This window comes from Mustela nivalis (genome assembly GCF_964662115.1).
Source record: "Mustela nivalis genome assembly, chromosome: X".
NCBI lineage: Eukaryota > Metazoa > Chordata > Mammalia > Carnivora > Mustelidae > Mustela > Mustela nivalis.
The window spans coordinates 119,403,222-119,425,928 of record NC_139040.1 but is presented as its reverse complement, the minus strand read 5'-3'; the positions used below and the strand labels follow the sequence as shown (position 1 = coordinate 119,425,928).

General features: G+C 41.0%; 1 protein-coding gene across 2 annotated transcripts in view; it reads left to right on the top strand.

Annotated features, from left to right (window-relative positions):
- The window catches only part of CDKL5 (cyclin dependent kinase like 5), a 225,322-nt gene that overhangs the window by 12,775 nt on the left and 189,840 nt on the right, over positions 1–22,707 (top strand). The window lies entirely within an intron of this gene.

Genomic DNA, 22,707 nt, shown 5'->3' with positions numbered 1-22,707 from the left:
AATGTGTTCACACATGGGGTGGAGGGGAGTGAGGGGGAAATGAGAAGGAGAGAATCTTGAGCAGACTTTCTGCTGAGCACCAAGGCTCATTCAGGGCTCGCTCTCACAACCCTGAGATTACAACCTGAGCTGAAACGAAGTGTTGGATGCTTAACTGACTGAGCCACCCAGGTGCCCCGAAACATAGCTTTTTAAAAAAAGTTTACTTATTTATTTATTTTTTTATAATATGCTTTGAGGTTTGGTTTTTTTTTTTTTTTTAGATTTTGTTTATTTATTTAACAGACAGAGATCACAAGTAGGCAGAGAGGCAGGCAGAGAGAGAGAGAGGAGGGGAAGCAGGCTCCCCACTGAGCAGAGCCTGATGCGGGGCTTGATCCCAGGGCCCTGCGATCTAACCTGAGCCGAAGGCAGAGGCTTTACCCACTGAGCCACCCAGGTGCTCCAAAAGCTTACTTATTTTTAAGTAATTTGTATACCCTCGTGGGGGTTACACCCAAAACCCTGAGATCAACTCACATGCTCTTCCGACTGAGCTAGCCATGCGCCCGTTTTTGTTTTTATTTATTTATTAAAGATTTTTCTTTATTTAGAGAGAGTGCATGTGTGTGCACGTTGAGGGAGGGGCAGAGAGAGAGGGAGAGAGAATCTCAAGGAGACTCTACACTGAGTGTGGAGTGCAACGTGGGGCTCGATCTCACAACCTTGAGCTCAGGACCTGAGTCAAAATTGACTCTGATGATTAACTGACTGAACCACCTAGGTGCCCCCTGTTTTTAAGCATGCTGTCTTAGACTTTTAAATATCTTCTCTACATTTTGGTAATTTCTCATATTATGGGTCTCACTTGCCCAGAAAACTCACATCCTCAATCTCTTACAGCTAGGATGTAGGTTTGTGACCTAGGTTTCAACAGTCATTTACACAGAGTGAGACTTACATATATAGAGGAGAGCATTGTGAGGTGGCCATCATATGTAGCTGAATTGATGACCTAGTGGTCATATTAACAGAGATGTTTTGATTTTGTGTTATTGTTTTTTTCTTATAGTTTTATTTCTTTGAGTAATCTCTACACTGAACATGGGGCTCAAACTCACGACCCTGAGATCAAGAGTCACATGTCTGGGTGGCTCAGTGGGTTAAAGCCTCTGGCTTTGGCTCAGGTCATGATCTCAGGGTCCTGGGATTGAGTCCCACATCGGGCTCTGCTCAGTGGGGAGCCTGCTTCCCCCCCCACCTGCCTGCCTCTCTGCCTACTTGTGATCTCTGTCAAATGAATAAATAAAATCTTAAAGAAAAAAAAAAAAAAGAGTCACATACTCTTGGAACTCAACTATCTGGCCCCCACTTGATTTTTTTTTTTTTTTTTTTAAATGAGTAACAATGGCAGAGCTTGTGGAATTCAGCCTCAAGTGATGTTGGTGCTGAGTATTGGCAATAAATTTTATGGGGTGAAGGGTATTTGTCTTACTATTTTTCTGATCATTTGGGATTTGTGGTTAGGTATCTTATTAATTTTGGAATATTTCCAGGTATTATTTCTTCAAATATTTCTTTCGTCCCATTCTATTTCTGAGATTCCATTTATCAGTATGTTAGAACCTTCTTGAATGTTTTTGTTTTGTTTTTCACTATGTTTTCTTGCAGTATTTTGGTTGGGGTCATGCCTATTGACTAATTTTCAAGTTCATGGATTCTTTGCTTCGCTGAGTTGAGTCTAGTGAAGAACCTGTTGAATGAACTCTTCATTTCTCTCTCTTTTTTTTAAAGATTTTATTTATTTATTTGACAGACAGTAGACAGAGAGAGGGGGGGAAGCAGCTCCCTGCTGAGCAGAGAGCCCAATGTGGGGCTCGATCCCAGGACCTTGGGATCATGACCTGAGCTGAAGGCAGAGGCTTTAAACCACTGAACCACCCAGGCGCCCCCCTTCATTTCTCTTAACTGTGTTTTTCATTTTTAGCACTTTTATGTATGTTTGTTTGTTTATTTATTTAAGTAGCTCAACATGGGGCTTGAACTCGAGACTGAGAGTTACATGTGCTACCAACTGAGCCAGTCACACACCCCTCATTTTATTCTTACAGTTGGCATCTCTCTGCTGAATTATCTCTGATTTTGCATGTTCTTCTTTTAGTTTAGAGCTCTAAACATGTTACTCATAATATTTTAAATTTCACTGTAGATATTTCCAAAATCTGAGTCTGTGTACAGTTTTGATATGTTGTCTTTTTTTTTTTTTTTAAGATTTTATTTATTTATTTGACTGACGGAGATCACAGAGAAGCAGGCAGAGAGAGAGGAGGAAGCAGGCTCCCCACTGAGCAGAGAGCCCAATGGGGGCTCGATCCCAGGACCCTGGGATCATGACCTGAGCCGAAGGCAGTGGCTTTAACCCACTGAGCCACCCAGGCGCTCCCATTCTTTGTCTTTTTTGAGTGTTGTTTTTTCTTTGCCTTTTCTTACGTCTTGTGATTTTTTTTCCTTGTTGCAAGGCTGACTTATTTTGTAGAATAGTAGAGACTGAGGTACATAATTTTTATGTCTGTAAATGGGCACATTTTTCCTTGTGCTACGCATTTGGGCAAGGCTTTGAATTAGTCAGGGGTTGGGCTGGGTTTGAGTTTGTTGCTGTGTTTACCCTTAGTGTACCTCAGGCTTCAAATTCACGTAGAAATAGTTTGTGATTGGGGTGGGAATTGGTTTATTTATTTAATTTATTTTTTAAAAAGATTTATTTGAGAGAGAGAAAGTGTGTGCATGTGCGCTTATGTGAGCGGGGAGACAGAGGGAGAGAAGCAGTTTTCCAGCTGAGTGCAGAGCCAGATGTAAGGCTTGATCCCATGACCCTAAGATCATGACCTGAGCTGAAACCAAGAGTTGGATGCCTGCTAGACTAAGTCACATATGCACCCCGGGGTTTGGTTTATTTTGAGTTTCAGGTGTTTCTTTTGAATTGTGGCACAGAGAGGGTCTCCTTACGTGATCTTGTTTTCTCCTGTTCCTCTGCCAGTAGTATTCTGCTGTTTACCTGAAGTTGGTTACTGGAAGCTAGTTAGCTTAGAGGTGGGGATTGATGGTGGGGATTGTTGTTCTGGATAAACCTCTCCTCGGGTTTAGGCTTCTTCAGTGTCCCAAAGCCTTGCCCCAACCCTGGCTGTTGTGGTGGGCTCTATGTGTAATCTGCCCTTCTTCTAGGAGTAGGGTGCCCATCCCTTTCCCCAGCTGCATTGAGTTTTTACCAGCGCTTTAAGGGTAGGAGCACTTACTGGCCTTGATGAGACTTTTCTTTTTTAGCTGAGATAGGGAGAGAAGGATCTGACTACTCTGGCTTCTGAGGCATTGTTGCAGTTCCCTTCCCCCACCCCACCACCAGGTCTGCATCACAATTGGCATCCTCAGAGCTCGCTCTTCTCTGTGAGTGTTTGGTGGGGTTGGTGGAGGAAGATCCTGCAGAAGGTTGGGGTCTCCCCAATTTCTCTGACCTCCCCAGTGGTTTCACTGTCCCTTCAGCAAAGCCATGTTGGGTTTTTATCAACTTGCCAATTATTGTAGCTGCACTCTTCAGTGTCCAGCTGCAGTCTGCCCCAGGTGAGTGCAAGGCTGTCTCCTATCTCCTTGCAGGCCCCTCTCCTAAGATTTTGAGCCAATTGGTTGTTCTGTGATGGGTTTAAAGAAAGTCATGAATTTGAAATCAGTCCAGCTCTTTTTCATTGTAAGTGTGGGCAGCTATGTTCCTTTCAGCTTTCTTATTCCAGGGTGGAAGACAGAAGTTTGGTTATCCTTAAAATTTCTAACACACACATTTAACGAAGTCTCAACTTAATATCTCTAGCCTCCTGAATAAGGCACATGTTTTAGAGTGGTTTACCTTCTAACCCTCATCCCCTTTTCCATGTTAGTTATTTATGCTTTAGTTTTGTCTTATCTAAGGCACCTTAAGCCTATAAAAATAGTGCATGTTTACTCATCAACATGTTTTCCAAATTTCTTAGCTCACCATTCTTCATTCACCCCATTTCTCCATTTTGAGTTCAGTTTCCTTTTTTATGAAGAATGTTCTTAAGTAGTTCTTTCACTAAGGGCATTTTAGTAATAAACTTGATCTTGGTATTTCTGAATGTCTTTACTTCATGTTTTCTCTTGAATCATTTTTCAGTTGGCTGCAGAATTTACGTTGACAATTATTTTCCCTCAGCAGTTTCATAATATTATTCCCTTGTATTTTGACAAGTCTGGTTAATGAAAAAAAAATTCTTGTTAATGAGAAGTCTTTCACCAGTTCAGGCTTTATTTCTTTATATGTAGGTAATTATTTTTTCCCTTGGGCTACCTTTTAAGGTTTTTCTCTTTGTTTTTGATCTGCAGTTCGTGATATCTCTAGATTTGTTTTTGTTTTGCTTTTATTTGGTATACTTTATCAGTCTGAAGACTCCTGATGCCTATCGTTGTTAAAAAAAAAATCTTAGCCATTATCTTTTGAAATATTGCTTCTCCATTTTCCACTTCTGGAACTATTTAGATATGTATTTTATCTTTTCATTGTGTCCTCCCTGTTGCTTAATATTTTCCATTTTTACTTATAGGTGATTTTCTGACACACATCTTACAGTTGACTATTTCTCTTTAGCGATGTCTAGTCATTTGGTTAAACCATTTATTGAGAATTTTCACTAAAAACACTTGGCTATTTTTTCAAATGTAAATTCTTTTAAAATTTAAGATTTATTTTTAAATTTATTTTACTTTAAAAAAAAATATATATTTTATTTGACAGAGAGAGCACAGCAGGGGGAGCGGCAGGCAGAGGGAGAGAGAGAAACAGGCTCCCCGCTGAGCAGGGAGCCCAATGTGAAGATGTGGGGCGTGATCCCAGGACCCTGGGATCATGACTTAACCGACTGAGCCATTCAGGCCTCCCTAATTTTTTTTTAAGATTTTATTTAAGAAAGAGAGAGAGAGAGCGCGCAAGCTGGGGGACAGGCAGAGGGAGAGAGAGAAGCAGGCTCCCCGCTGAGCAAGGAGCCCAGTGCCAGGACGCTGGGATCATGACCTGAGCCAAAGGCAGACTCTTAGCCAACTGAGCCACCCAGGTTGCCCCTACATGCAAAAAAAAATTTTTTTTTTAGATATTACTTATTTGAAAGAGAGAGATCATGAACAGGGGATAAGAGTAGAGGGAGAAGCAGACTCCCCAGTGAGCAGGGAGTCTGATGTGGGACTTGATCCCCCAGGTCCTGGTATCATGATCTGAGCCGAAGGCAGAAGCTTAACAGACTGAGCCACCCAGGTGCCCAGTGTAAAACTTGATGTGTACAGATCTACTTTTAGATTTTCATAAGGGCATTTTCTTCTTATTTATTGAACATTTAAAAAATATAATTATGTTTGTTTCCTTTGGGTTATTAGTTGTAGTTCCTGAGGAGGGAAATCTCTGATTTGTGTGCCCCTCCTTCCTTGTTCCAAGTTTTGCTTGTCAGGGTTTGTAACATGTAACAGTTTGGGAAGTGTTTGCTTGTGCCTGGCTTGTGGGATGCTTCTTTGAATGGTTTTGCATTTTCCTCTAATGGGACTCTGGATTCACTGTTCCTGGCAGTTTTCAATCTATTTTTAGATGGATTTCTGATAACTGGAAAGTAGTGTGAATTTGACTCCTTATCTATGGTAGAGGAAAGATGGGTTTTCCCTTTTGTTTTGGTCATTCCTTCAACACACAGACCTGGGCTTCTGTGTGTGAGTTTTCTTTTTTCTTATTCATCCAAGGACAGCCCTTTGTATCTCTTGGCTTTATGCTGGTGGTTCACTTCCAGCTTCTTTCCCATGCAGAGACTTGAGGCAACATCTCTGCTTTCCTGTTCGAATAATCATTTGAGTTTGCAGCTGTTGGTTTAGAAAACAGGAGTGAGCAGGTCTTTTTGTCTTGTGACAAGGAAGAAGAAGGTCTTTGTCTTGTGACAAGGAAGAATCTCATTTAATAAGCCCTTGTCTTTGCAGCCACTCTTTTCTATTCTGTTCTTCCTGACTGTTGGTCAGGAAGTATTTCATCCAGTTAAGAACTAGGAAGTAGGGGCGCCTGGGTGGCTCAGTGGGTTAAGCCTCTGCCTTCGGCTCGGGTCAGGATCCCGGGGTGCTGGGATCGAGCCCCGCATTGGCGCTCTGCTCAGCGGGGAGCCTGCTTCCTCCTCTCTCTCTGCCTGCCTCTCTGCCTCCTTGTGATCTCTCTCTCTGTCCAATAATAAATAAAATCTTAAAAAAAAAAAAAAGAACTAGGAAGTAATTGCAACCACAGGCATTCTTTAATTTGAATAGATTATTCACCAAAAGTTCATTTAGACATGAATTGTGTAGAACACACAGTTCATATTATGTGATAGGAACTATGTATGTTATTTTTTAAAAAGGGTTAGTTTCCCAGGTAATCCTTAGGATTCTGTTCTTTCCATGATGCAGTTGAAATTTGAATAGACTTGTGAGCTCTTTGGGCTTGTGATTGGTATGTAGAAGGTGACTTCCACATATGGGGAGGTGCATTTTAACATTCTCAGTGAAAGAAGGGAGTCTGGTAGTTTCCAGCCTTATTTGGACTTTTCTGGTTGTGACCTGCCAGCTACCGGGCCCTATTAATTGTTAGAAAGTCAGGCCACTCTTCTCAGACTTCTCAGACCAGCAGATCATCTGCTCTCATACTCAGCACACGACCTTGCCTTCATCCCTCTGAGAATATTGAGAGCCTTCTGGTGGATTTTCTGCAGCTTCTGGCTTCCTCTGCAAATTTATCAGTCCTTCTCTCTCCAGAGCTGTTGTTTCTCTCCTGTCTCAGAAGCTGAGGTGCTTCTGCTGTTCCAGGCCAGTCCCTTGCCTGATGCCCTCAGCTTCAGTGATGCTTCCATAGCTGTGTTTTTCCATCCGTTATTCCCTCTTCCTCCTCATCTTGTATCCTTGTGGCCCTTCTGCCCCCAGGGGACATTGTGCAGTCTCTGAAGACCTGTGTGAAGGTGACAGCATGGGGTGGTGGTATGTGTGCTCCTAGCATCTGGGGGAGGGAGGCCAGGGGCGCTGCTTAACATCTCACAGGGCACAGCACAGCTTCCCACAGCCAAGAATTTACCTGTTCTAAAATGCTGGTTGTGCTGAGGTTGAGTAACCTTGTTATATCCTTAGTCTCGCTTTGTGACTTCTTTTTTTTTTCTCTGATCTTATTCCTAAGATTCTTGTCCTAGAAAACTTTCTCTAAGCCACTTGTTCGCTCCTCTCCTAGCTTTCTAACCTTCTCTGCACTTCTGAGAGCATGTTCTATATGTAGTCTAACCTTTTCTCTTTATTTATTTATTTTTTTTAGTCTAACCTTTTCTCATTCACTTCTCAAACGTCAGCTCTTGCTCTCGGACTTCCCATTCTCAATGTTACTTACTTATTTATAAAAATGATTTTATCCATTTATTTGACAGACACAGCGAGAGAGGGAACACACGCAGTGGGAGTGGGAGAGGGAGAAGCAGACTTCCCGCTGACCAGGGAGTCTGACATGGGACTGGATCCCAGGACCCCGGGATCATGACCTGAGCTGAAGGCAGACGCTTAAGCGACCGAGCCACCCAGGCGCCCCCCGCCCCCCAATGTTATTTAAACTGTTTTTGCTGAGATCACCTGTGACTTCTTGTGTGCTGCAGTCAGTAGATTCATTCCGTTCTAATTTTACTTGACATTTCTGTCGCACCTGACACTGTTAATCACTATCTCTTTGAAACAGTGTGTGTGTTCCCTTGGCATCTTTGTTCTCCATGTCCTCCTCTCTCATTTCTTTATCTGCAACCTCTTTTGGCTTGCTGTGATCCACTTACTCCATAAACACTGCTGTTAACCTGGGTTTGACTTCTTGGCCAAGTGTTATCATAGGTCATTGTTTCAGTTACACCCAAAGGTTCAGTTCTATGCAGATGTTTTTCTAAATTTCTAAACTCTTCCCCATTTTTTCCCCCAGACTCATTCTTTTTTTTTTTTTTTTTAAATTTTATTTATGTATTTGACACAGAGAGAGAGCACAAGCAGGGGGAGCGGCAGGGAGAGGGAGAAGCAGGCTCTAGCTGAGCAGAGAGCTGGACATGAGCCCGACGTGGCGCTCTATCCCAGGACCCTAAAATCATGACCTGAGCCAAAGGCAGACGCTTAACTGATAGAGTCACCAAGGCTCCCTAGCCCCCAGTCTCATTTTTAATAACCTTCTGGAAATCTACACCTGGGTATTCTTACAAGCACCTTACAATGAGCATGTCTCATTGAAGTACAGCATCCTTTCCTCAGACTTTGTCCTCCTTAATTGAAGAAAAAAATCTCTTACTGGCTCTATCATCCACTCGGGCTCCTAAGGTAGATAGCTGGGTCTTGTTCAGATACATTATCTACAGTTGCTAGTATGATATAAAATGTGATTTTGATTACATCACTGATTTGTCTGAAAGCCTGCAGTTATGTTCTCTTGTTGACAGGAGAAAGAGAAAGGATAAAGACTGAATTCCTTTATGTGGCCTGTCAGGCTGTCTTTGGTATGTTCTCTATCTACCTCTCCAGCCTCCTATACTTTTCCTGTCAGCCTAAACACTATGCTTGGATATGTAGAATTCTGCATAAAATTCTGTTTCAAATATGCTGTCTTTTTTTAAAAAGAGATTTTATTTATTTAAAATATTTTATTTATTTATTTGACAGAGACAGTGAGAGAGGGAACTCAAGCAGGGGGAGTAGGAGAGGGAGAAGCAGGTTTCCTGCTGAGCAGGAGCCCAGTATGGGGCTTGATCCCAGGATCTTGGGGTCATGATCTGAGCCTAAGGCAGACACTTAGTGACTGAGCCACCCCGAAGCCCCTTGATTTTATTATTTATTTTTGAGAGAGAGAGAGACCGCGAGTGAGCACAGGCCGGGTTTGAGGGGAGGGTTAGAGAGAGAAGCAGACTCTGTGCTGAGTGGGGAACCCAACACGGGCTTGATCCCAGAACCACAGGATCATGACCTGAGCTGAAGGCAGTCACTAAACTGACTGAGCCACCCAGACATCCCAAATTTGCTGTCTGCTTATGCTCTCTCCTTTGCCTGGAATGCAGTGTTTTTCTGTACAGTTGCTACCTCTTTAGAAATAGGTGCCTCCCTATTCCTCATGGAAGCTACAGTTTATTGACATCTTTTCCCACTTCTGTGGCCTCAGTGTTACTGAGTATTCCTTTTCTGAACTGTGATTTTGAGCCAGGATGGGGTAGAAGTGTTAGCAGTAGTCTTGTAGAAAGAGGGCAGGGTGAAGGTTTTTTAATAGCTTTTCATGTATGTGGTTAACCATTAAGCCATTTCCTTTATTTTTTTTTCTTTTCAAAGATTTTATTTATTTATTTGACAGACAGAGATTGCAAGTAGGCACAGAGGCAGACAGAGAGAGAGAGAGAGAGAGAGAGAGAGGAGGAAGCAGGCTCCCTGCTGAGCAAAGAGCCCAATAAGGGGCTCAATCCTAGGACCCTGGGATCATGACCTGAGCTGAAGGCAGAGGCTTTAACCCACTGAGCCATCCAGGTGCCCCCCAAAATGTATTTTTTGAGAGTGCTCTCTTTCATTGGCCCACATGAAGATGTGGGTGTTTCGGCTCCACTTAGGTTTGCCACCCATAATTTTTTTTTTTTTTTTTAAGTAGGTTCCATGCCCAGTGTGGGGCTTGAACTCCCTACCTTGTGATTGAGTTGCATGCTCTGCAATTGAGCCAGCTGGGTGCCCCTGCTGCCCATTCGGTCTTAATCTGCTTCATGGTTCCTCGGAGTTCCTCTCTGATCAGCCTGCTGCAGAGATGGGGCACTTTGTGCATTCCCAGGACTGCTCTGGTTTTTAAAAATTTTATATTTTATTTTTCTTTTCTTTTTTAAAAGATTTTATTTTTATTTATTTATTTGACAGAGAGAGCCACAGCAAGAGAGGAAACACAAGCAGGGGAAGTGGGAGAGGGAGAAGCAGGCTTCTCACTGAGCAGGGAGCCCGAAGTGTGGGGCTCGAACCCAGGACCCTGGGATCATGTCCTGAGCCGAAGGCAGAGGTTTTAACCGACTGAGCCACCCAGGCACCCCTTTCTTTTTCTTTTTTAAAAGTAGGCTCCACACCCAGTGTGGAGCCCAATGTGGGGCCAGAACTCAGGACCCTAAGATCAAGACCTGAGCTGAAATCAAGAGTCAGATGCCCAACTGACTGAGCCACCTAGGCACCCCTTTTTATAATTCTTTTGCTTATTTCATTGGGTTTTAGAGGGAAAGGTAAACACCTATTTGGTCAGCCCTTTTGAAGTAGAACCTCAGTGCTCTCTATCTCATGTAGGTTCTCCTTTTTTCCCTCTATTGTAAACATGGCAAAAAATGTCTATTCATTTGTGTGTTTGTTTATTGCAAAGATTGCCTTTTAAAGGGAATCCTTGCATATGTCTTTGATCATGTTTTTAGGATACTAGTCTTACATGCCCCTTGATATTCACTGGGGTAAGGATAGATGACACTGATGAGATCCTGCCATGCCTGTGAAGGGTGTGAAGGAGGTACCACTAATTTACCTAAAGGAAAGCTTGACAGTTAAAAATGTCTACTATTTTGACCAATGTGGCCAGTTTCTCTTTATTATTCATTGGATTAAAAAAATTACCTCTAAGATTGAATATTTACCAAATTTATTTATTGGCCATTTGTTTTTTTTTTTTTTTTTTTTTTTTGGTACATTTTCTTTTCATGTTAAAGGCTTTTTTAAAAAAAAAATACTCCTTCCTAGGCTTCCCTTTTTTTTTTTTTTTAAGATTTTATTTTTTTATTTGACAGAAAGAGAGAGCACAAGCAGGGGGAGCTGCAGAGGGAGAGGAAACAGGCATCCCACTGTGCAGGGAGCGCAATGTAGGGCTCCATCCCAGGACCCTGGGATCATGACCTCAGCAGAAGGTAGACGCTTAACTGACTGAGTCACCCACGTGCCCCTCAGTTCTTTCTTTTAACATGAAATAAGCAAATGCTGCCAAATTAAGATCCATTGCTCATTCTCTGTTTAGATTTATTATGACCTGATTCTTAGAAAATCAAAATCCACTCCTAGTTTTGTGATTAATAATAATATCTCACAAGGTGGCTATGAAAATTAATTGAAATAACATAGACAAAGTGCCCAACACAGTAACTTTTTTTTTTTTTTTAAAGATTTTTGTTAATTTATTTGACAGAGACAGCAAGAGAGGGAACACAAGCAGGGGGAGTGGGAAAGGGAGAAGCAGGCTCACTGCTGGGCAGGGAACCTGACACAGGGCTTGATCCTAGGACCCCAGAATCATGACCTGAGCTGGAGGCAGATGCTTGACGATTGAGCCACCGAGGCGCCCCAACATAGTAACTTGACATATAATAGGCACCAGTAAATATTAGTCACTTCTGTGCATTCTTTTTCCTTTGCCAGATTATTAAAATAAATACAGTATTCCATACCTGAGAGGGAGAGAAGAAGAAAAGGTGACATGTATTTACTGAACTCTTGTTAAATGAAGGGCAGTAGGCCAGATACCTTGAGGGATACAGAGGTGTTAAGGCTTCTTCCTGTCCAGGAATAAACATTAGCTTACTATATATATTTTTACTTTTCTAGGCTACTGCTGCTTTTTTTTCTTTCTTTTCAAACATGCCATTCTGAAAACCTTTTGGTCTTTAAAGTGTGTTTTGTTTGAGTACAGAACGTTTTAAAGGTCGGTGTGCCACATTTAATCCATTACATTTCTATAAGAAAAGCTATCTCCATTTTATAGATGGAGGTCCTGAAGGGTGATCTGCTCAGCTTCTAGCCAGGATAAAAATAGGATATATTAGGATGTAGAAGCATGCTAACCATTGTATTTCCAGCCTTAGTAGATGCTGAATATATATATTTGTTGAATAATGAATCCTCTTTTATTGAGTGGTATGTTAAGCCCATTCCTAAATTGCATCTCTACTTTTTACTGCTTTATTCTCTCCCTTTGTAATTTATTCTGCTAAAGTGGTCAATATAAATTTTAAAATTCACTGGTTGATGCAGAAGACCTTAAAAGTTGGAAGACAAATGGTACACTGTTTTAGTCATAATGAAAAAGGGCTTTGAGAGGAGGAGATTTTTGTGTTGATACTGACTGTATTTGCCAATTGAATGTTTTTAAAGCTTTATAATTAATTAATTTAGGTAATCTCTCTCCCCAACGTGGGCTTGAACACATGACCCCAAGATCAAGAGTCATGTGCTCTATTGACTGAGCCAGCCAGGCACCCCGCCAGGTTAAATTTTTGCCCTGGTGCTGATTCTTTCCAAGACCTACCTTTCTAGTCCTTGTAACAGCTACAAGGGGCTTCCCAAGTTTGGGGCTAGGGAAAATTGCCCAGTTTTTTGTACTCTAAGTATGTATGACTCTGCTGCTAATAGGTTTTTGACTTAATCTCTAGTAAAGTAGAAAAAGTAGCCATTATAATTAGGCTCTGGAGATTTGAGGGCAAATTTTTTTAGTGGATGAACTAGCGAATATACAAGCTTGAATAGAATTAGTGATTAACTTGCCAGAGTTTGCTCTGTATTTAGCTTTTTGTAGTTGGTTGGTTTGGATAGTGAAATAAGGGCTCTTAGTAAAAATGACAAGATCCTGTAAGAGATTGGTGATGGGACATCCACTGCAGAAAGTAGTAGTAACACATCTTCACTCTGCACATGGAACACTGTTTAGTTTTAGCCTTGCTAAAGTCACTTCTTTTTGTAAATTTTATGAATAGATATATCTGTTCAGATTGTTGGTTTTCCCAGCTTATTTATTTATTTATTTTTACTTTGGCTGCATTCAGTGAGGCTTATAAGCTATTGTTTTATAAAGATAAGCCTTTGGGAAGGGTTGGGAAAACCTTGCTTTGATTCTTCCTAGCTGGTGTCCAGGGACGAGGTTTAGGATGACTCTGGGTCTATTTTCTTTTCTTTCTTAAGATTTTATTTATTTACTTATGAGTGATTTTATTTATTAATTTGAGAGAGTGCACACACAAGCTGGGGGAGGGGTGGAGGGAGAGGGAGAAGCAGACTCCCTGCTTAGCAGGGAGCCCCGACTTTGGGCTCAATTCTGGGACCTGAAGATCATGACCTGAGCTGGGGGCAGATGCTTAACCTACTGAGTCACCCAGGCAGCCCTAAAGGTTTTGTTTTTTAAAGTAATCTCTGCACCCAGTGGGGGGCTCACAACCCTGAGATCAGGTCACATGCTCCCCCTACTGAGCCAGCCAGGTGCTCCTCTGGGACTATTATTTTATAAATTTTTAAAAGATTTTATTTATTGATTTGTCAGAGTGGCACAAGTAGGGGGAGCAGCAGGCAGAGGGAGGAGAAGCAGACTCCCCCCTGAGCAGGGAGCCCGATGCGGGGCTCAATCCCAGGACCCTGGGATCATGGCCTGAGCTGACGGCAGATGCTTAACCAACTGAGCTACTCAGGCATCCCTTTTCATATCTTTTAATACTATTAGGATTAAATGTGATTATGTATGTAAAAATACTTAGCATTATATCCAATGTATGGAAGTGCTCCCAAGGCACAAATTTAAGCTATTTGTTACCTGCTAAGGCTATTCCATAGTGGCTAACTATGGGAATTTTGGAGCGTGACTGCTTGGGTTTGAGTTTCAGTTCTGCCACTTACTGGCTAGGGAACTAATTTCTGTATTAGGTTCTTTGTTGGTAAAATGAGGTTTCTGGTAGTGAAGGACCAAAAAAGGTTCTTGTGAGGATTAAATAAATTAATGTAAATAAAACAGCTAGATCAGCGGTGAGCACAAAAGTGCAGTATGTTATAGCTGTTGTTACTATTTCTTCACATTTGAAAACCTGTGCCCATCTGATTTTATTTGAAAGATTTTATTCTACAAGAATTTTTTATATCTTTTTAAAATAAATTAATCTCATTTTTTTCTCTTTTTTTTAAGATTTTATTTATTTATTTGACAGAGACACAGCAAGAGAGGGGACACAGCAAGCAGGGGCAGTGGGAGAGGGAGAAGCAGGCTTCCCGCTGACCAGGGAGCCCGATGCGGGGCTCCATCCCAAGACCCTGGGATCATGACCTGAGCCGAAGGCAGATGCTTAATGACTGAGCCACCAGGTGCCCCAGGAATTTTTTATATCTTTTTGATTTCAAGTTCCATGAGGGCAGGATCTGCTTTGTTTTGTTCACTACTGTATTGCTAACATCTGCAATAGTGACTTGCATAGAGTACTTATCTAGTACATATTTGTGGAATGAATAAATAAATTAATAAATGAATGATGAGTGTTCCATTTTCCTTGGATTGTGTTGGCCAGTATTCTAATTCAAGTAGTTTTTTATTGTTAAGTCACTGCTTTAAAAAAAAAAAAAAGTAACAAAACTTGTAGTAAGTTCCCAGTGTTTATAGGCTGAAATTGAAGTTTCTTAGCTTTGCATTAAAAAAACCTGGGAGATCTAACCATAACCAGTTTTCTTTTACAATATGGAGTTTAGATCGGATATCCTTTTCCTTTTTTCTCTTTAAAGATTTATTTATTTATTTATTTATTTATTTATTTGTGAGAGACTGAGAGAAAGTGAGAGTGGGGGGGGAGGGGCCGAGAGAGAGAGAGAGAGAGAGAGAGAGAGAGATATTGATTGAGAATTCTGCAGCAGATACCCCCTGACCCCTGAGCCTGACGCAGGGTTCAGTCTCATCACCCTGAGGTTAGGACCTGAGCTGAAACCAGGAGTTGGCCACTAAACCAACTGAGCCACCAAGGTGCCCCACTAGATATCCTTTTTCTGTCTCGTTTCAAAAGTATGAATCTCTGGGTTGTGAATTAATTCACTGGGTTGTTTTGATATCCAGTCAGTGAAATGGTAAATGTGAAAGCACTTTGCAAATTATATAATATCATCATCATTTATTTATGGTAATCCTTAAGTGTATTTAACCAAATTTTGCTGGAATGTGCTCTCTTCTGTTTGTTCACACAACATAACTGTAACCCCATACGTGTTTCCAGACCTATTTCAAATCCACGTTCCTATGTAAAACATAACCTCTCCAGTGTAAAATGAGCACTCTTTGAACATTTATAGCTGTTGTAATTTGTATGGTTTATTTGGTAATCATTATTTGATAGTTTGAAGTCCATAATTGGAAAGTGAATTTTAAAAAATGGTCAAGTTCTTTATTTTTTTTTTTTTAAATTGAAGATTTTATTTTATTTTATTTTTTGACAGAGGGACACAGCTAGAAAGGGGAACATAAGCAGGGGGAGTGGAAGAGGGAGAACAGGCTTCCTGCTGAGTAGGAAGCCCAATGTGGGACTCAATCCCAGGACCCTGGCTGGGATCATGACCCGAGCTGAATGAAGGCAGATGTGTAACAACTGACCACCCAGGTGCCTCCCAAAATGGTCAAGTTCTAAGTAATTATGTAAGAATGCACATAAAACAAATACTTTGTCATAAAGAATATGTTTCTTTGCTAATGTTTTGAGGTTTTGATTTCTTGAAATTGGAACAGTAATTAAGATAACTTATGAAACAATATAGTGCAGAATTACAGATTCTAACAGCTTTTTTCTTTTCTTTTTTTTTTAAACGTTATCTAATCCTTAACTAATTTGAGTCACTTTTTTGAAGTAAACTCTACCTTCAATGTGAGGCTTGAACTCACAACCGAGATCAAGCGATGCATGACTGAGCCAGCCAGTCCCTCCCCACCACCAATAGTCACATTTTTAACGTGACTCATAATCTTTATCACATCTTTCCAAAGCATCCGACCTAATTTTCACAGAAACTGCAACTTTCTTTTAACTGGTTTATATACTGTTTAGTTGAAAACGATGTGCTGGCAATTAAAGGGGGGTTGGATGTAGTTTTGGGAAAGAAATGAAACTGACTCTTGGATGCTAAGCATGCAGCAGCTCCATTTAAGGGAGCAGAAGTGTGAAGTTATCTATTAGCCAAAAACATTTGAACTATTGGCATCAGCCAATCTGTTTCATAGAAGTAATGGGGAGTTGGTAACTGTTAGTTCTGTTAAGAGAAATGCTGGAGGCCAGTATGGCTTGAGTGCACTGTGCAAATGGACTTTTGTAGTACATTTTATACTTTTCAGAAAGTCCATTTTCCATGAATAACACTTAAAAAAAAATAGTATAAAAGAGATAACTGAGGGGCGCCTGGGTGGCTCAGTGGTTTGGGCGGCTGCCTTCGGCTCGGGTCATGATCTCAGGGTCCTGGGATCGAGCCCCGCATCGGGCTCTCTGCTCCGCAGGAAGCCTGCTTCCCTCTCTCTCTCTCTCTCTCTCTCTCTCTCTGCCTGCCTTTCTGCCTACTTGTGATCTCTGTCTGTCAAATAAATAAATAAAATCTTAAAAAAAAAAAAAAGAAAAAGGGACGCCTGGGTGGCTCAGTTGGTTAAGCAGCTGCCTTCGGCTCAGGTCATGATCCCAGCGTCCTGGGATCGAGTCCCATATCGGGCTCCTTGCTCCGCAGGGAGCCTGCTTCTCCCTCTGACTCTGCCTGTGCTCGCTCTCACTCTCTCTCTCTCACAAATAAATAAATAAAATCTTAAAAAAAAAAAAAAAGAGATAACTGAATTACTCAGAGTACCTGGGGAAAACCACTCTGTACAAGTTAAGATTGCTGTGAGGCCTTTTCCCCAAGTGGAGTTTCCCTTTTGTCTTGGACATAAGTATTTTCCACCTCTTCTGGGCATGTAAAACACTTCACATGCCTTTCTGCGTTTCTCACATTTAGGTAACTCACCTGTTTGCTTCTTCTATGAGCTCTTCCTTTGAGGAGCTTTTGTATACCATGTCTGATTCATAGTTGGTGCCCAACAAATTGAATGGAAAAGTTTTGGCTTTTTTTTTTTTTTTAAAGATTTTATTTATTTATTTGACAGTGAGAGAGGGAATACAAGTGGGGAAGTGGGAGAAGGAGAAGCAGCCTTCTGGCTGAGCAGGGAGCCTGATAAGGGGCCTTATCCCAGCACCCAGGGATCATGATCTGAGCTGAAGGCAGCCGCCTAAAACTGAGCCACCCAGGCGCCCCAAGTTTTGGCCATTTAAACAGATGGTACAACGCAGTCTTGCTGAGATACAGTTTTCATTGATGTGCCATGAGAAAATAAGCCATTAATATGTATAAATTCAGTCTAGAAAACATTTTAGTATAATTATACTCATTTGAGTTTTTATATTCCATATATCCAAGGTATTTCTTGGATTGTGCTATTTCTACAAAGGCATCGAGTTTAATAATACATGGTTCTTGTCTGTGAACATGTATTTTAGTAGGATAGTGGGATATATGGAGAGGCAAGAGTAATTAGGGGCTGGAGAAATTTGTGTGGTGTTCAAGATAGGTAGTACCTGAACTGGGCTGTGACTGCTAACACCAGTTAGGGCTTTTCAGTGCGTATTTGTTGCTTTATGGCATATGGACGGCCGTCTGCATGTCCTTCAACCTCTCCTTGCTTTTTTTCTGTCACGTACTCTGAGTCTTCTACTCCCACTTCTAGTCTTCTTCCCCTGCAGTATCTTTGTTTGCTTTAACATTCTGCCGTTGGCTGCATTCCTTTTTCTGCTCTTGGTATAGTGCGTTATTGTTTTAACTCTCACCCTGAGCGTTTGGAAATAAGCTTCTCTCTCTACATATCCACACCATTTCATCATTGTCCCTCTTAGAGCATTTTTTTCTCTCTCTCTCTCTGCACTATAGTTACATACATACATGCCCTTTACTGGACTATGACTTTTTTTCCAAAAAAGATATTTATTTATTTATTTATTTATTTGACAGACAGAGATCACAAGTAGGCAGAGAGGCAGGCAAGCAGAGAGAGAGGAGGAGGCAGGCTTCCTGCAGAGCAGAGAGCTGGATGTGGGGCTCGATCCCAGGACCCTGGGATCATGACCTGAGCCGAAGGCAGAGGCTTTAACCCACTGAGCCACCCAGGCACCCCTGGACTATAACTTCTGAGAGCAATTTGCAGCTTTGTAGTTCTAAAAATTCCTAGTATATAGTTTTATAAGTAGTAGGTACCACATAATTTTTTAAATTTAGCTTCTTTCCCCAAACTCAGTTCCTCTTTCAGACATTCCTTTTTCTGTTCATGGTACTAGAGTTCTGCCTTTAATTCCACACTCTGGTCAGCAGGTTCTGCTGCTTCTATCTTCAAAATGTTATTTGGAGTCAAGCCATTCCTACCACTCTCATCAGTGCATGCCAATTAAAAAAAATACTGAGTGCATATTATATATCACTGTAGGTGCTAGAAATACAAATATTACAGATTTAGCCCTTGCTGTAAGAATACCAGCAGGAGGGAGAAACACTTTATCTGGCACTTTATTGCAACAATGTTTATTGAACACCTCTTTGTGCTGGGTGCTGTTGTAGCCCGGATGTATTTTGGAGTCATTTTCCACAGGCTGCTCACTTCAAAGGGGAAGAAGGCCTAGAAAACACAGCTACTGAATCTCCTTTGTTATAAAGAGCATTTGCCTCCCCAGGCTTTAGCATTTCTGAAATCCAGATGAATCTTAAGTTAGCCATGTATGTTTAGTGTAGTTTTTAATTCCTCTTTCAAGAGCTATCAAATCGATGGTGCTTATAACTAGAAGAATCTTATAATTGGGGAACTATAATATATATCAGTGGTACGTATTATGATAGAAGTATGTGTGGAATTACACTGTCAAATAGGGTAGCTTCTAGCCACATGTGGATACTTAAATTTAAACTTTAATTAGACATTAAGTTGATTAAATTTAAGGTTAATTAACTAAAGTGAAGATTCAGTTCTTCTGTCACACTAGCCACAATTCAAGTAACCAGTTGCTTGATTAGTGGCTACTGTACTGGACAGTGTGAATACAGAATAGCCCCATCACTGCAAAATGTTTATGATTCTAATTGTAGAGTGTGGTTCCACAGTTGTACCTGGTGAGCTGGAAAAGCTTTAGTCAGTTACTTGCTGCCATTACTATCTTATGTAATTCTTCCTTCTGGGAGGTCAGGGAACTTGTCTTTTTCTTTTTCTTCTTTGTTTTGTTGGTTTTACCTCAGGGCCTGGAACAGTAAGTAGTAAGTACCGAGCAATAATAACTGGAGTGTTAAAGAGTTGGGATAGAAGGAGGAAAGGCTCTCTGCATTTTCGTAACAGGAGGTAGCTTTGCTGGTTTTATTCAGTGTATCCTAGTGACCTTTTTTGAAGAGGGATTTTTAAAAATTTATTTTATTATTTAAAACATTTAAAAAAGTGATTTTATTTATTTGAGAAAGAACATGCGAGAGAGCCAGCGAGCATGAGTGGGGGTAGGAACAGAGGGAGAGGGAGAGGGATAAGCAGACTCCCAGCTGAGTGTGTGGCTGGATCCTAGGACCTTGAGATCATGACCCAAGCCAAAGTCAGACACATAAACCAACTGAACCACCCGGGGACCCTTTTTATTCTTCCCAGCTTTTTGAGGTATAATTGACCACCCCCCCAAAAAAGATGGTGTGTATGTATTTATTTTTAAAAAGATTTTATTGATTTATTTTAGAGAGAAGAGAGACAGTGAGAGAGGGAACACAAGCAGGGGAAGTGGGAGAGAGACAAGTGGGCTTCCTGCTGAGCAGGGAGCCCTATGCGGGGCTTGATCCCAGGACCCCAGGAACATGACCTGAGCCACCCAGGCACCCCAAACTGTATATATTTAAAGTGTGCAGTGTGATGACTTGATACATGTATACATTGTGAAATGATTACCACAGTCAAGTTTTTTTTTTTTTTTAAGGTTTTGTTTATTTAATTGACAGAGAGAGGGAACACAAGCAGGGGGAGTGGGAGATGGAGAAGCAGGCCTCCCGCTGAGCGGGGAGCCCAATGTGGGGCTCGATCCCAGGACCCCGGGATCATGACCTGAGGTGAAGACAGATATTTAAGGACTGAGCCACCCAGGCGTCCCTACCACAGTCAAGTTAATAAACCCATCACTTCACAGTTTTTTTTGGTGAGAATGCTTAAGATTTTTCTTAGCAAATTTCAAGTAAACAATACAGTATTATTATTATTTTTTAAAAGATCTTTATTTATTTATTTGACGGAGATCACAAGTAGGCAGAGAGGCAGGCAGAGAGAGAGAGGGAGGGGGAATCAGGCTCCCCGCGGAGCAGAGAGCCCAATGTGGGGCTCGATCCCAGGACTCTGGGATCATGACCTGAGCCAAAAGCAGAGGCTTTAACCCACTGAGCCACCCAGGCGCCCCAACAATACAGTATTATTAAGCAAGCTAACCAAGCTATACATTGGATCTTAAGAACTTATTTATCTTATAACTGAAAGTTTGTACCCTTGGACCAACATTTTTCCACTTCCCTATCTCCTGGCAATCACCATTCTACCCTGTTTCTACAAATTTAACTTTTTTTTTTTTTTTTTTAAAGATTTTGCATATATGTGATCTCATACAGTATTGTCTTTCTCTGGCTTGTTTCACTTAGTATAGTGCCCATTATGTTCATTTAGGTTGTTGCAAATGGCAGAATTTCCTCCTTCTTTTAAAAATAATTGAATAGTATTCCATTGTAAAGATATACACACCACATTCTCCTTATTCATCCATCAATAGACATTTAGATTGTTTCCATATCTTGGCTATTTTAGTAATGCTGCAATGAACATGGAGGTGCAGATATCTCTTGAAGGTATGATTTCGCTTTCTTTGGATATAAACCCAGAGGTGAGGTTATTGGATTGTATAATTCTATTTTTAAATTTTTGAGAATTTGGAGGATTTTTATTTTTTTATTTTGCTGTTACTATTAGCCCAACCTTGGGCTTGAACCATAACCCTGAGATCAAGACCTGAGCTGAGGATCAAGAGTTGGACGTTTCACTGACTGAGCCACCCAGGTGTCCTTAGGATTTGGAGGATTTTATTATTTATTTTATTTTATTTTTAAAAGATTTTATTTATTTATTGGACAGACAGAGATCACAAGTAGAGTAGGCAGAGAGGCAAGCAGAGAGAGAGGAGGAAGCAGGCTCCCTGCTGAGCAGGACCCTGGGATCATGACTGGAGCCGAAGGCAGAGGCTTTAACCCACTGAGCCACCCAGGTGCCCTGGATTTGGAGGATTTTAAAAAGAAATTTCATCACATTGAAAATTTAAGAACTGTTACCTAGGTTCTTGTTACTACTTACCAAATGGGATTCAGCAGGTGGCCCATTATGTTCGAAGGCTACGGTTTGATGGGATGTACTACAATGAAAATGACCAGGTTTCTTAATTTGATATTTGTAGTATTATATGTCACTTCTCAGGGAAGATATAATTGGGTATCATAGAAATATTTATGCGAACTGTTCACTCCCATGGATTTCTCCATGTATGTGGTTTGCAATGATTGGAGCAAAAGTTTCCTGAATCTTTTTATTTCCGTTTTATGGAAAATCAGTTTTTATTTTTTTAAAGATTTTATTTATTTATTTGACAGACAGAGATCACAAGTAAGCAGAGAGGCAGGCAGAGAGAGAGGAGGAAGCAGGCTCCCCCAGGAGCAGAGAGCCCGATGCGGGGCTCGATCCCAGGACCCTGGGATCATGACCTGAGCCGAAGGCAGAGGCTTTAACCCACTGAGCCACCCAGGCGCCCCTGGAAAATCAGTTTTATGGTAAAACAATTTTTCCATTCTCTTGTTAATGGATATTTAGGCAATTTCTTGGCTGTGGCTAATGCAGATAAACTACTATGTATGTGTTTTAGTGGGCAGATGCTTTCCTTTGTCTTGGGTACATACCTAGGAGGAAAATTGCTAAACCATAGCATCTGTACATTATACCAAATGACTGTAAAGTAGCTCTACCAGTTTATGTTGCTTTCTTTTTGGTACCATACAAAAGATTAAAGTTTATCATCTAGGTATATTTACTGTCTGAATGTGCTATTTCCACAAGCCTGTGTGAGTTAAGTCTTTAATCACTATATGTCACAGATCTTTGGGGTCATTTCCAAATAAATCTGAAAATAATACAGACCTAGCATTCAGATGGCTTTAAAAGAGTACAAAAACTAAGCATTCTAGATAGAATGCTAGATAAAATTCCGTTGTTAACCGTCTTGATTGACTTTCAGGACTCATAGTTCTTTGAAGAAACTTTTTCCTGCCTTTGTAAATTGTTTTGAGGGCTGTTTTCCTGTTGCCTTTTGCTATGGGAACTGGTGTACTTTGTATGGCATTGATATGACTAGCTACTGTTTGAAGGCTTACAATGTGAAGTCTGTAGTTGAATAAAGAACAAGATCCTTTTGCAGTGTTACTAGATCAGTTCAGGAAGTTTCAAACTGAGTTCTTATTTGCAAGGTTCTGTTCTATGCATCTCCATGTCCGAAGACCCATAAGGATGAGTTTTTTTTTTCTTTTCTTTCTTTCTTCCTTCCTTTTTTTTTTTTTTCCCTTAAAAGAGAATGGGGAGAGAAATAATCTTAAGCAGGCCCCACACCTAGCACAGAGCCTTACTCCGGGCTTGATCTTAAAACCCTGAGATCATGACCTAGGCTTAAATCAGGAGTTGGACGTCCAACCAACTGAGCCACCCAGGCACCCCGAGGATGAGTCGCTTAACCATATAATCCTAGTCTAATGGATATAGGAGATAAGCGTAGTAATATAAGA